Source organism: Pongo abelii, chromosome 23 (assembly GCF_028885655.2).
Source record: "Pongo abelii isolate AG06213 chromosome 23, NHGRI_mPonAbe1-v2.0_pri, whole genome shotgun sequence".
In the NCBI taxonomy this organism is placed as follows: Eukaryota; Metazoa; Chordata; class Mammalia; order Primates; family Hominidae; genus Pongo; species Pongo abelii.
Genome location: NC_085929.1, coordinates 47,215,665 through 47,231,570, shown reverse-complemented (window position 1 = coordinate 47,231,570; position 15,906 = coordinate 47,215,665).

Here is a 15,906-nt window from a genome sequence, read left to right as displayed (position 1 = left end):
TGAAACTTCCATGCAAGAAATTGAATGCCCACTAAATGCTAGTCACAATTAATTTATATACGTATATATATATATATTTTTTTTTTGAGACAGTCTCACTGTCACCCAGGCTAGAGTGCGGTGGCGCGATCTCGGCTCACTGCAAGCTCCGCCTCCTGGGCTCAAACCATTCTCCTGCCTCAGCCTCCCAAGTAGCTGGGACTACAGGCGCGCCCCCACCATGCCCAGCTAATTTATTTGTATTTTTAGTAGAGACGGGGCTTCACCATGTTAGCCAGGATGGTCTCGAGCTCCTGACTTCGTGATTCGCCAGCCTCGGCCTCCCAAAGTGCTGGGATTACAGGCTTGAGCCACCACGCTCGGCCTATATACATCTTGATATCCTTGCAACAACTCCAGCGTATGGGGTTTATTCCCATTAACAGGTGAACTAGTTGCAGCTTAAAGGGTAATTTATCTACAGTCACACACCTCATGAATAGGGGTAGGGATTCCTAGTTGAGGCGGACTTTTTACCCTGCCATAGTACATTCTTCAGATGTCCTTAAAAGTAAGCCATCTAGGCAGGGTGTGGTGGCACACGCCTGTAATCCCAGCACTTTGGGAGGCCAAGGCGGGTAGATCACCTGAGGTCAGGAGTTCAAGACCAGCCTAACCAACATGCTGAAACCCTGTCTCTACTAAAAATAGAAAAATTAGCTGGGTGTGGTGGTGGGCACCTGTAATCCCAGCTACTTGGGAGGCTGAGGCAGGAGAATAGCTTGAACCCAGGAGGCAGAGGTTGCAGTGAGCCAAGATTGTGCCACTGCACTCCAGCGTGGGTGACAGAGCAAGACTCCGTCCCCCGCAAAAAAGAAAGTAACCTTCATTTATTTCTTTGCTTTAATTGGAGTCACCAAAATGATCTACCCTAAGGGCACTGTTGATGTAATTGTGTCACGTGCACCTCATTCTTGTTTTGCTGTGGTTTCTATAGAACCCGTTGGCAAATTGGATGGCCAGTCAAGTAGGTGGTTCCCTGTGTGGGTATCATATGGAGGACCTTCTTAAATTGCAAATTCCTATTCTAAGAATAATGTTATATTCATTTAAGAAATCATTTTTTATTATCTGCCATATCCAAACACTATGCAAATTGCTGGGATTATACAGATGAATAATACTCAGTCTCTGCCCTCATGTATCTCATTGTTCAGTGTGGGAGTCAGACAAAAACAACTTAAAATTGTACCGCTGATGAGTTCTGATGAGAAGTGTGCTGTAAATGTTCAGGAGTTGCTTTGAGAGCATGAGGAAGTGGGACCTCACTCTGTATTGAACTGTGGGGCCAGACGGTGACATTTGAACTAGAAATACACCAAGCAGTGGGTGGGGGACCTCGACAGGAAATAAATAGCATATGCAAAGTAGGAAGAGGCTGATACTTTATTATTTGTGCATTGGTTTGAATTAGATCCAGAAGCTTTCCAACCTGGACCTCTGGGTTGAACAAATATTGAAGCGGAGGAGAAGAAACAGCATCAGGTCACAGAGGGCCAGCAACAAGGGAGGGAGGGGTGATTAGGACCCCCATTCTACGTAGCAGTTATGTCTACATGTAGACTTGGGCAAGAAGATAAGGTGCTTGTACTCTAAGAATTTAAAACATAGGCCGGGTGTCATGGCTCATGCCTGTAACCCCATTACTTTGGGAATGCCAAGGATGGTGGATCACGTGAGCCCAGGAGTTTGAGACCAGCCTGGCCAACATGGCAAAACTCTGCCTCTACAAAAAATACAAAAATTAGCCAGCCATGGTAGTGCATGCCTGTAGTCCCAGCTACTTGCGAGGCTGAGGTGGGAGGAACATCTGAACCCAGGAGGCAGAGGTTGCAATGAGCCATGGTCGCACCACTGCACTCCAGGCTGGGTGACAGAATAAGACCCTGTCTCAAAAACAAAAACAAAAACAGGCATAGTGGCTCATGCCTGTAATCCCAGCACTTTTGGAGGCCAAGGCCGGGGTATCACTTTAAGCCAAGGGTTTGAGACCAGCCTGGCCAACATGGAGAAACCCCATTTCTACTAAAAATACAAAAACTAGGCAGATTTGGTGGCAGGCACCTGTAATCCCAGCTACTCAGAAGGTTGAGGCAGGAGAATCACTGGAACCCAGGAGGTGGAGGCTACAGTGAGATCATGCCACTGCACTCCAGCCTGGGTGACAGAGTGAGACTGTCTCAAAAAAAAAAAATTTAAATCTAATTTTATTTCATTTATTTTTGTAGAGATGGGGTCTTACTATGTTGCCCAGGCTGGTCTCAAACTCCTGGACTGAAGCAGTCCTCCCACTTTGGCCTCCCAAAGTGCTGGGAGTACAGACATGAGCCACCATGCCTGGCCCAAAATCTAATTTTAAATGTACTTTAAAAATTAGACATAGGGCTAGGCGACAGAGTGAGACCCTGCCTCAAAAAATAATAATAATAATAATAATGAGACATAGCATTAATTGTTTCATTTTACCTTTATGAAGACTGACCAGGAAGAACAGTTTAGGCTTACTGTGAATTCTTGTTATTATCAAGGTCTGGACTTGGATTTATCTTGATTAATACAGAAATGTTTACTTGGTAACTAGTACAGAGACTAGATGAAGTTTTTTTTTTCCCCTCCTAATTTGTGTGTGTGTGTGTGTGTGTGTGTGGTAAAATACACATGGCATACCATCTTAATCTTTTTTTTTTTTTTTTTTTTTTTTGAGCCAGAGTTTCACTCTTGTTGCCCAGGCTGGAGTACAATGGCACAATCTTGGCTCACCACAACCTCTGCCTCCTGGGTTCAAGCGATTCTCCTACCTCAGCCTCCCCAGTAGCTGGGATTACAAGCATGCGCCACCACACCCGGCTAATTTTGTATTTTTAATAGAGATGAGGTTTCTCCATGTTGGTCAGGCTGGTCTTGAACTCCCAACCTCAGGTGACCCGCCCACCTCGGCCTCCCAAAGTGATGGGATTACGGGTGTGGGCCACTGTGCCCAGCCCCATCTTAACCATTTTTAAGTGTAGACTTCAGTAGCATTTAATATATTCATAATATTGTTCAACCAACAGCACCATTCATCCTAGAACTCTTCATCTTGTAAAACTGAAACTCTATACCCATTAAACACTAACTCCCCGCTCCCCACTTTCCCCTGTCACCTGGCAGCCACCATTCTAGTTTCTGGCTCCATGATTTTGACTACCATAAGTACCTCATTCTAAGTGGAATTATACAGTAATTGTCTAACTGTGACTGGCTTATTTCACTCAGCATAATGTTCTCGAGGTTCACCTATGTTGTAGCATAGGTCAGAATTTCCTTCCTTTTTGAGGTTGAATAATATTCCATTGTATGTATATATCACATTTTGCTTCTCTATGGACATTTGGGTTGCTTCCACATTTTAGCTATTGTGAATAATGCTGCTATGCACATGGGTATACAAATATCTCTTTGAAACCTTGCTTTTAATTCTTTTGGATACATACCCAGAAGTAAAATTGCAGGATCACAAGGTAATTCTATCTAATTTTTTTTTTGTCTGAGACAGAGTCTTGCTCTGTCACCCAGGCTGGAGTGCAATGGCGCAATCTCAGCTCACTGCAGCCTCCACCTCCCTTGTTCAAGCAATTCTCCCGCCTCAGCCTCCCAAGTAGCTGGGATTACAGGTGCCCGCCACCACACCTGGCTAATTTTTGTGTTTTTAGTAGAGACAAAGTTTCACCATGTTGGCCAGGCTGGTCTTGAACTCCTGACCTCAGGTGATCCACCCACCTTAGCCTCCCAAAGTGCTGGGATTACAGGCGTGAGCCACCGTGCCCAGCTCTATTTTTAATTTTTTGAGGAATCACCATACTCTTCCATGGCAGCTGCACCATTTTACACTCCCACCAACAGTGCACAAGGGTTCCAATTTCTCCACATCCTCATCAACGCTTATTATTTTCTGCTTTTTTGATAGTAGCCATCGTAATGGGGTGTGTGCGGTGGTATCTCATTGTAGTTTTGATTTGCATTTCTCTAATGATTAGTGATAATGAGTATCTCTTCATTTGCTGATTGGCCATTTGTATATCTTCTTTGGAGAAATGTCTATCCAAGTCACTTGCCTACTCCCTAGTGAGCCAACTCAGAATTAAAAAAAAAAAAAAAAGTTATTTGCCTGTTTTTGAATCAAGTGTTTTTTTGTTGTTGAGTTTTAGGAATTCTCTATATATTCTAGATATTAATCTCTTATCAGACATATGATTTGCAAATATTTTCTCCCATTCTGTGCGTTGCCCTTTTACTCTGTTGATAGTGTCTTTTGATGTACGCATTTTTAAATTTTCATGAAGTCCAACTTGTCTGTTTTTTGCTGTTTTTGCCTGCTACTGGGAAAGCTGAGGTGGGAGAATATTGCCTGAACCCAAGAGGTGGAGGTTGCAGTGAGCCGAGATCACGCCATTGCACTCCAGCCTGGGTGACAGTGAGACTCTATCTCAAAAAAAAAAAAAGAAAAGAAAAGAAACTAGTTGAGTTTTTATTTGAGTTCTTTATTTTGCATTTGTTAGTGTATTAAAAATTATAAAAGATTAGGTGCAGTGGCTCATGCCTATAGTTCCAGCACTTTGGGAGGCCGTGGCAGAAGGACCGCCTGAGCCCAGGAGTTTGACCAGCCTAGGCAACATAGCAAGACCTCATCTCTAGAAAAAATAGAAAACATTATCTGGGCATGGCGGTGCGCACCTGCAATTCCAGCTACTCGGAAGGCTGAGATGGAAGGATTGCTTGAGCCCAGGAGCCAGGAGGTGGAAGTTGCAGTGAGCCATGATCATGTCACCACCCTCCAGCCTGGGTGACAAAGCAAGAAACTGCCTCAAAAAAAAAAACATATATATATATATAATATGTATATATAAATTATATACACACATTTATATATAAATGTATTAAATATATATGTAAGGATAATATATAAATTATCCTTCACCTTAAGTCTTCACTGTTTTTAAATATATATTAAATATATTTACATATATGTTATATATAGTAAATACATATAACATATTTATATTTTAATTTTTTTATTATTATTTTTTTGAGACGGAGTCTTGCTCTGTCGTCCAGGCTGGAGCGCAGTGGCGCGATCTCGACTCACTGCAAGCTCCGCCTCCCGGGTTCACGCCATTCTCCTTCCTCAGCCTCCGGAGTAGCTGGGACTACAGGCGCCCGCCACCACTCCCAGCTAATTTTGTGTATTTTTAGTAGAGACGGGATTTCACCGTGTTAGTTAGCCAGGATGGTCTCAATCTCCTGACTTCGTGATCCGCCCGCCTCGGCCTCCCAAAGTGCCGGGATTACAGGCGTGAGCCACCGCGCCCTGCCAAATGTCTCTGTTTTTTTTTTTTTTTTTTTTTAAGAGACTGCGTCTTGCTTTATTTCCCCGGGCTGAGTACAGTGGCATGCTCATAGCTCACTGCAGCCTCAAACTCCTGGGCTCAAGTGACCCTCCTGCCTCAGTCTCCTGAGAGGCTGGGATTACAGGCTACATTATTTTATTAACCCCTTGAACCATGGAGTTATGTTGGGCAAAGTGCATCTGTAGAAATGCTTTATTATTATGATGATAGTCATGGAAATCAAAAGGAAGTTTATGGATTATCTTTGTTGATGTTTTCATTTATAAATCAACTCCCATTTGATAGAAAATGGCTGCATTTGTTTTTAACTTTGCAGTTATAGATATGAAGAAAGCTTTAAACCACCAGAGGGCATTGCAGTCAGCTTCTTATTATAAATCATTATAAATCACTGCTGTCAGAGATGCCTAGTGAAATTTGTTCCCAATTAAACCAGAAAAAGAAGCATTTTTAGGCCAGGTGCCGTGGCTCACGCCTGTAATCCCCGCACTTTGGGAGGCCAAGGTGGGCGGATCACGAGGTCAGGAGTTCGAGACCAGCCTGACCAACATGGTGAAACCCCATCTCTACTAAAAATACAAAAATCAGCCGGGCGTGGGGGTGCGTGCCTGTACCAGCTACTCAGGAGGCTGAGGCAGGAGAATCGCTTGAACCTGGGAGGCAGAGGTTGCAGTGAGCCAAGATCACACCACTGCACTCCAGCCTGGGCAACAGACCAAGACTCCGTCTCAAAAAAAAAAGCATTTTTAGATCTGATAAACAATCTGAATAGGAGCTGTGGCTTGAACTTAGTGGAACACTGCTTTGAAGCACCTTTTATATGTATTAAAGCGAAGAGTGGAGTTGGTAGTACTTTGCTTAAATTGTATTGTTTTACTTTTTTCTTTCCCCAAGCGTATGCCCAAACTTTTGTCATCTATCATTTATCATCTTTTTTGGCCAGAGAATGAAGCCAGTACCTCTTCATATCAACAGGTATTGAAGTGCGAGACACAAAAGTTACAGTTTTTGGCCAGTAGTATCCACCTCTTTATGGCCTTTATTGGAGCTAACAGAAACCTGCAAAATTAGGTGGCCGGGCACGGTGGCTCACGCCTGTGATCCCAGCAATTTGGGAAGCCAAGGCAGAGAGATCACTTAAGCTCAGGAGTTCGAGACAAGTCTAGGCAACATGGCAAGACCCTGCCTGTACAAAATATACAAAAATTAGCCGGGCATGGTGGTGTGTGCCTGTGGTCCCAGCTAGTTGTGGGGCTGAGGCAGGAGGATTGCTTGAGCCCCAGAGGCCAAGGCTGCAGTGAGCTGAGATCGCACCACTGCACACTCCAGCCTGGGCAACAAAGTGAGACTGTGTCTCAAAAAACAAACAAAAAAAAAAGAAAGAAAAGAAACATGCAAAATAGAATGATCCACAGTTTGTTAAAACTCCCTAGTTCCTGTTCACCATTGGTGCAAGTGCCAACAGGCAGAATAATGGTTAAAAGTCAGAGAAGGAGGTAAAAAGCATTTTGACAACCCATGAATTTAAAAATCAAATCCTCACTAAACAAGTGTTAATACAAACAGGTAAAAAATCTTTCCACATCATCTGTATTTTTTTTTTTTTTTTTGAGACAGAGTTTCGCTCTTGTTGCCCAGCCTGGAGTGCAATGACACGGTCTCGGATTACTGCAACCTCTGCCTCCCAGGTTCAAGCAGTTCTCCTGCCTCAGCCTCCCAAGTAGTTGGGATTACAGGCATGAGACACCACGCCCAGCTAATTTTGTATTTTTTTTTTAGTAGAGATGGTGGGGTTTCACCATGTTGGTCAGACTGGTCTCAAACACCTGACCTGAAGTGATCCACCCGCCTTGGCCTCCCAAAGTGCTGGGATTACAGGCATGAGCCACCACACTTGGCCCATATCATCTGAAATAAATGTTGTAACTATTGAGGCTTCCTGGTTATAGCTGACTAGAGCTCTCATTGGTCTATACTCCAGGAGCATTTGAGATATTAATTTATTTTACGAACACTTATTGAGTACATTTGTGCCGGTCACTTGCTAAAGCTGTAGCATACAGATGTAAACACTGATTATTAATCTTTGTATATTTCTTTGTAGTTTATAAAACAATCTGGCATCCACCCTCTTATTTGGTACTCCAGACCTCTGAGATGCAGTGGGCAGATGATATCTCCATTTTATAGGTGTGGAGATAGGTTCCAAATTGTTAATGACTCATTCATAGTCGCACAGCCAATAAGTGACAGAGCAGGACCAAACAGATCTTATAACTTCAAATGCCATCCTTTTTTCCACAACAGCATGCTGTCTTCCTAGAAGAGGTAAGCCTATTACTCTCAATACATATCATATGCCAAAGGACCCCAGGTTAAAAATATAGCCGCTTGATGGTTGTGATTATTTAGCTTAACAAGCAACTTAGCAAGTAAGTTCAGAAGTTTACCAGTACTATTTATCTTTTCTCCAAAGATCAAAGGTAGATTCAGCATACAGTCAATGAAGAAAATAAATTGGATTCTTTTTTAGTACTTGGTTGACCTTTACTAAGAATCTCTTTCCGCCGAGTGTGGTGGCCCACGCCTGTAATCCCAGCACTGGAGGTCAGGAGTTTGAGACCAATCTGGCCAACACGGTAAAACTCCATCTCTACTAAAAATACAAAAATTGGCCAAGTGTGGTGGCAGGTGCCTGTAGTCCCAGCTACTCAGAAGGCTGAGGCAGGAGAATCACTTGAACTCAGGAGGCAGAGGTTGCAGTGAGTTGAAATCGCGCCACTGCACTCCAGCCTGGGCGACAGAGCAAGATGCCATCTCAAAAAAAAAAAAAAAAAGAATATCTTTCAAGGCTCAGTTCCTGCATCTTTTTCCTTGAGGTATGATTTATGCAGTAACACCCACATTAAAAAGAGTAGGCCCATCATTTGAATTTCAAGTTTGGGTGAGGATGTCCCTAAGACAAAGTTCTCTGGAATGCTTTTTATTTTATTTTATTTTTATTTTTTATTTTTTTGGAGACAGAGTCTTGCTCTGTCACCCAGGCTGGAGTGCAGTGGCATGATTAAAGCTCATTGCAGCCTCAACCACCCAAGCGATCCACTCACCTCAGCCTCCCGAGTAGCTGGTACCACAGGCAAGTGCCACCCTGCCCAGCTAATTTTTTCTTTTTTTTTTTTTTTTGTAGGTGGGGTCTTACACTATATTGACTAGGCTGGGAGGTATATATGTCTTTGTTAGTTTTTGGAACATAATACTCTGGGTAGAGCTCTGTTAAGCACCTTCAGCATTGAATTGTATTTATTTGTTTACTTACCTACCCTCTCAACCTAGTAGATTCAGAGCTCTGAATCCTCGTTACCATGGCTAAGTACCAGGCATTGCTATGAATATTCTGTAAATATTTGTCCATTGAGTTTATATTGAGGGGGGTGGGCTACAGTGTTGAGAAAGACATGGCTTCCCTAAGATTTAGGGCTTTAGAAATTTCACCATATTAAATACCATATGGTTGATGCACTCCTATCTTAGTCTGAATTGAATAAAGTGTGGGTGTGTCTAGGCGGAAGGAAGCTGAGAAATACATGCGTGATCTCAGGAGCTTGTGAGTAGAAAAGGTACTGTGTAATAAAACAAGAATGCTAGCCTCAGTGGCTCACATCTGTAATCCCAGCACTTTGGGAGGCCAAGGCAGGTGGATCACATGAGGCTAGGAGTTCAAGACCAGCCTGGCCAACATGGTGAAACCCCATCTCTACTAAAAATACAAAAATCGCCAGGCATGGTGGCACGCACCTGTAATCCCAGCTACTTGGGAGGCTGAGGCACGAGAATCGCTTGAACCCGGGAGGTGGAGGTTTCAGTGAGCCGACATCACGCTACTGCACTCTAGCCTGGGAGACAGTGAGACTCTGTCTCATGAAAAAGGAAAACAAAACAAAACAGGAATGCTAGCCATGCTAGCCTGCGTAACATGGCAAGACTCCATCTCTACAAAAAATTAAAAAGAAAAATAGCCAGACATGGTGGCATGTTCCAGCAGTCCGAGCTACTCTGGAGGCTAAGGTGGGAGGATCACTTGAACCCAGGAGTTTGAGGCTGCAGTGATCTACGATGATGCCACTGCAGTCTGGCCTGGGTGACAGAGCAAGACCCTGTCCCTTAAAAATTAAAAAGATGTCAACAAATAATTTTTAAAGATCTGCCATGTGCCAGCCACTTTGCTAGGCAACAGGGATACAATGTAAATGAGACAGACAAGATTCTTGTTTTATGGGATTTGCATTAGAATGGAAAGAGACAGACAATAAGCATATAAACCAGTAAAGTGATTTTAGACATACCTAAGAGCTATAAAGAACATAAACTAGGGAGAATTTTTTTTTTTTTTTTGAGACGGAGTCTCGCTGTGTCACCCAGGCTGGAGTACAGTGGCACAATCTAGGCTCACTGCAAACTCCGCCTCCTGGGTTCAAGCAATTCTTCTGCCTCAGCCTCCCGAGTAGCCAGGATTACAGGCGCCTGCCACCATGCCCGGCTAATTTTTTGTGTTTTTAGCAGAGACGTGGTTTCGCCATGTTAGCCAGGCTGGTCTCAAACTCCTGACCTCAGGCGATCCACCCGCTGCAGCCTTCCAAAGTTCTGGGATTACATGTGTGAGCCACTGTGCCAGCCCCCAAGGCACAGTCTTAAGAGGTCCTAAGAACATGTGCTCAAGGTGGTTGGGTTACAGCTTGATTTTATATGTTTTAGGGAGACATAAGACATCAATCAATACATGTCAGCTATACATTGGTTTAGCCCGGAAAGGTTGGGGAGGGGAGCTTACAGGTCCTAGGTGGATTCAAAGAGTTTCTGATTGGCAATTTGTTGAAAGAGTTATTATCTTAAAACTCAGAATCGGCCAGAAACAGTGGCTCACACCTGTAATCCCAGCACTTTGGGGGCCAAGGAGGGTGGATCACCTGAGGTCAGGAGTTTGAGACCAGCCCGCCAACATGGTGAAACCCTGTCTCTACTAAAAAAAAAAAAAAAAAAAAAAAATTAGCCGGGGGTTGTAATGCATGCCTGTTGTAATCCCTGCTACTTGGGAGGCTGAGGCAGGAGAATTGCTTGAACCTGGGAGGCAGAGATTGCAATAAGCTGAGATCCTGCCACTGCACTTCAGCCTGGGTGACAGTGACACTCTGTCTCAGAACAAAACAAAAAACCTGGAATCAATAGAAAGGAGTATCTGAGTTAAGATAAGGGTGGGTTGTGGAGACTAAAGTTCTTACTATATAGATGAAGTCTCACAGGTGGGTGCCCTTAGAGGCAACAGATGGCAAATGTTTACTGTTTAGATCTCTAAAAGGTGCTAAACTCTGAACCAATCTCTTCAGGATCAGAAAAAGACCTGGAAAGGGGTCAGAATTCTCTACAGAATATAAATTTTCCCCACAAGAGACCGCTTTACAGGGTCATTTAGAAATATATCAAAGAAGGCTGGGCGCGGCGGCTCACGCCTGTAATCCCAGCACTTTGGGAAGCCAAGGCGGGTGGATCACGAGGTCAGGAGATCAAGACCATCCTGGCTAACACAGTGAAACCCCATCTCTACTAAAAATACAAAAATTAGCCGGGCGTGGTGGCGGGTGCCTGTAGTCCCAACTACTTGGGAGGCTGAGGCAGGAGAATGGCATGAACCCAGGAGGCGGAGCTTGCAGTGAGCCGAGATTGCGCTACTGCACTCCAGCCTGGGTAACAGAGCGAGACTCCATCACTCTGTCTAAAAAAAAAAAAAAAGAAATATGTCAAAGAAATATATTTGGGGGTAAAATACTTCAATATTTTAGGGCCTGCTGGCTGTCATGTGATGCTATACTAGAATCAGGTTGGAATTTGGTATCTTATTGCTACAAAGAATATGTTTTGTCGGCCTCAAGGTCCCAGTTTTAATGTTAATGCTAGGCAGCTGTGCCCGAATTCCGAGAGGCGAGTATAATGAGGAACGTTCAACACCCTCTTCCTATCACGGCCTGAACTGGTTTTTCAGATTTACTTTGGAATCCCCTCGGCTGAGAGAAGGGGTCCATTCAGTTGATTGGGGGTCTTAGAATTCTATTTTTGGTTTGCATTAGTGTCACCCAGCTAAGACAGTTTATATATCCTATTGCATTATATGTATATGATTTCTTGTCTTGCTCCTGATCTTTGGGGAAAGCATCCTGTCTTTTGCCTTTGAGCATTAGCTATGGGTTTTTCATAGAGTTCCTCCATTGTTTCTTTTTCCTTTTTTTTTTTTCTTTTTTTTCGGAGACAGAGTCTTGCTTCGTCACCCAGGCTGGAGTGCAGTGACGCGATCTTGGATCACTGCAATCTCTGCCTCCTGGGTTCAAGTTACTCTCCTGCTTCAGCCTCCCAAGTAGCTGGGACATGTCACCATGGCCAGCTAATTTTTGTATTTTTAGTAGAAACGGGGTTTCGCCATGTTGGCCAGGCTGGTCTCGAACTCCTGACCTCAGGTGATGTACCCACCTTGGCCTCCCAAAGTGCTAGGATTACAGGCGTGAGCCACTGTGCCCGGCTCCTCCATCGTTTCACTGCCTGCAAGCAGGCTCAGTAGGACTGAGCTCCTACTCTGTATGCAGCACTGAATAGGTGGCACTACATAAACAGATTGTTTTCCTAATGATAGTGGCAAGAGATAGAAAAATTCCTAGGCAGATAGGGGCAGGTCCCTGGTGAAACCCAACCTTCAAGCCAAAGACAGCTTAAAGCCTGAAAACTGAGCTGCCAGTTCTGGGTAGAGTCCACAACCGGAGTGAGAACTTTCTTGATGCCTTTTAGCCAATTGAATGGTGCTTTTTCCAGGCCTGCCCATAGACCAATCAGCATGTATGCCCCCATTCTGAGCCCATATAAACCGTGGACTCACCACACATTGGGCTACCCTCTTTCAGGCTCCCCTGTCACACAGGGCTACCCACTTCGGGTCCCCTCGCATTATCAAGAGCTTTTCTGTCACTCAATAACATTCTTTCCTGCCTTGCTCACTCTCCAGTGTCTGCCTAACCTCATTCTTCTTGGTGGCAGGACAAGAACCTGGAACCCACCAAATGGTGGGTGCGTAAAGAGCTGTAACACCGTAGCTCTCCCTCCTGCTTCCCGAGCAAAGGGGGAGAAAAAGCCACTGTGCACCACATGCCCCCATTCACCAAGCTTTGGGCAAAGGGACTGGAGGAGCTGTGACACAAATGAGCTGTAATACGCCCCCAAATTCACCGTGCTGCAGGCAGCAGGAATGAGAGAGAGCTGTGTCATTTCTTGGGGACTCAAACCTTGGGACATCCCAGGCAAGAGCCATAACACCCCTTGGGGCTCCATGGTTGCTGGCATGTTCGTGTTTTCAGCCACCACCACGTTCCCCTCATTTAAACGTTGGTGCCTAATATGAAAATGGTCCACAGCATGCCTGGCTCCGCTGCAGGCTGAGCACGGAATCCTTGCGCATGCACAGGATCTGGGCTGGTAGCCTGAGCTGAGGGCAGCCTGCCAGGGCGAGCTGGTGGAGTGAGCCCAGGAGTAAGCCCAGAGCCAAACCAAGCCTGGACAGAGGCGCTGCCAGCCATGGATATTTCCAGGTGTCGAAGCGGCATCAAAAGCATCCTGTGTCACTAACATCATTGCAATGCTACTTCTTTATGCACCAAAATGTTTTGACTTATTGCTTTGTTTTCTTTTAACCATTTTGTACAGAAATCATTCTCAAAAGCTAAACATCCTCAGCCACTTTCTTTTTTCTCTCTTTTTTTTTTTTTTTTGAGATGGAGTTTCACTCTTGTCGCCCAGGCTGGAATGCAATGTCATGATCTCGGCTCATTGCAACCTCCGCCTCCTGGGTTCAAGCAATTCTCCTGCCTCAGCCTCCCGAGTAGCTGGGATTAATGGTGCCCACCACTACGCCTGGCTAATTTTTTGTATTTTTAGTAAAGATGGGGTTTCACCATGTTGGCCAGGCTGGTCTCAAACTCCTGACCTCAGGTGATCCACCCGCCTGGGCCTCCCAAAGTGCTGGGATTACGGGTGTGAGCCATCGCACCCAGCCCATCCTTGGCCACTTTCAACATAACATAGGCCAGGCACAGTGGCTCATGCCTGTAATCCCAGCACTTTGGGAAGCCAAGGTTGGGAGATCGTTTGAGCCCAGGAGTTCGAGACCAGCCTAGGAAACATAATGAGACTTTGTCGCTACCAAAAAAAAAAAAAAAAATTAATTAGCTGGGTGTGGTGGTGCACATCTGTAGTTCTAGCTACTTGGGAGGCTGAAACAGGAGGATTACTTGAGCTCAGGAGGTGGAGGCTGCAGTGAGCTATGATCATGCCACTGCACTCCAGCCTGGGCAATAGAGTGAGTCCCTGTCTTCAAAAGTAAAAATAAAAAATGAAAAATAAACATAATACATATCGTTCAGTTGTTGCTTTCGCACTGGGACATCATTGTGATGTGTCACTCTGGTGGCACATAATGTGGGGATACTGTAACTGCCCAGTGGGTTCACCTTGCCCTCTGGCTAGGCAGAGCCAATTTATCAAGACAGAAATTGCAATGGAGAAAGAGTAATTCACGCAGAGCTGGCTGTGCAGGAAACCAGAGTTTTATTATTACTCAAATCAGTCTTCTTGAGCCTTCAAGGGTCAGAGTTTTTAAAGATAATTTGTGGGGCATGGGTTTGGGAAGTGAGGAGTGCTCATTGATCAGGTTGGAGATGGAATCATAGGGGGTTGAAGTGAGGTTTTCTTGCTGTTTTCTGTTCCTGGGTGGGATGGCAGAACTGGTTGAGCCTTATTACAGGTCTGGGTGGTGTCAGCTGATCCATGGAGTGCAGGGTCTGCAAAATATCTCAAGCACTGATCTTACGTTTTACAATAATGATGTTATCCCGAGGAGCAGTCTGGGGAGGCTCAGACTCTTAGAGCCAGAGGCTACAATACCCCTAAACTGTAATTTCTAATCTTGTAGCTAATTTGTTGGTCCTGCAAAGGCAGACTGCTCCCCAGGCAAGAAGGGGGTCTTTTCAGGAAAGGGCTGTTATTAATTTTGTTTCAGAGTCAAACCATGAACTGAATTCCTTCCCAAAGCTAGTTCGGCCTATGTCCAGGAATGAACAAGGACAGCTTAAAGGTTAGAAGCAAGATAGAGTCAGTTAGGTCTGATTTCTTTCACTGCCACAATTTCCTCAGTTATAATTTTCCAAAGGCAGTTTCAATACCTTTGGGAACTTATTGGACGGTTTGTCCCTTCAAAGAATCACTCCAAACTGCTGTGCTTTTGCATTTCTGTATTTTTTTTTTTCTAACAAATACATATTGTCCTGTTCCTAGCTGTTAATTAACACTTTTTCTGACCTTCATATGCCTGCGTCTGAGAACATTCTCTTCTAATAGGCAATTTCTAATTTGGTGAGACTGCCAAAGAGCCACAAAGTTTTTAGAAGTTTTTATAAAACAAGAGCAAGTACACTGAGGAGGACATTTTCCTATGAATAAAGTGCAATACCTTGTTTGATGACTTAAATGCCTCTTATTTCCTAGGTTCTCAGCTCTGTTCTGGATGAATCACTGTCAGGTATACAGTATTATTATATCATAAATAAAATTATTTTTTAAGTCTTCTAGTTCTCTCCCCCTCACCCCACTCCTAGTGAATTAGCTTTTTGGCAGTTCTAGAACTGGGCAACAGAAGAGGTTGGCTTTATAGACAGAGAAGAGCTAAAGAAAGAGCAAGACCCTGTCTCAAAAAAACAAAAAGAAAGCAGAAGCAAAGAACAAAGAGCATATTGGTGATTTCAAAGCTATCTTTCTTATAAGGCAGGGACAGAGAGACAGAACAATAGAAAAGTAACTGATTAGTAAACATCAAGCTACTTTTTTCCTGTAAGGACTAAAGCAGAGGGAACTTCATTATCATGCCAATTGAAGATTTAAATTGGCCTGTTTGGGAAATTATTTGTGATTTTGGGGAGGGTCAGTCAACTTGGTTTGGGTTTAGTGATGTGGAACTTTGGCATAGGTGAGTCCATTTTGATTTTTGGTCTCGTCCGTTGGATCCAAGAGCAGAAACTTAGTCCAAAACAATAGCATCCTGTAATTTTTATTTAACACATTTAATCACATAGATTCAAATGCATAATACAAAGATGGTCAGAATTACTAAAAGAAATTGACAGATCCGGCCCAGTGCAGTGGCTCACATCTGTAATCCCAGCATTTTGGGAGGCTGAGGCAGGTTGATACCTGAGGTGAGGAGTTCAAGACCAGCCTGGCCAACATGGAGAAACCCTGTCTCTACTAAAAATACAAAAATTAGTTAGGTGTGGTGGCACATGCCTGTAATCCCAGCTACTCAGGAGGCTGAGGTAGGAGAATCTCTTGAACCCAGGAGGCAGAGATTGCAGTGAGCTGGGATCGGGCCACTACATAACAGCCTGGGAGACAGAGC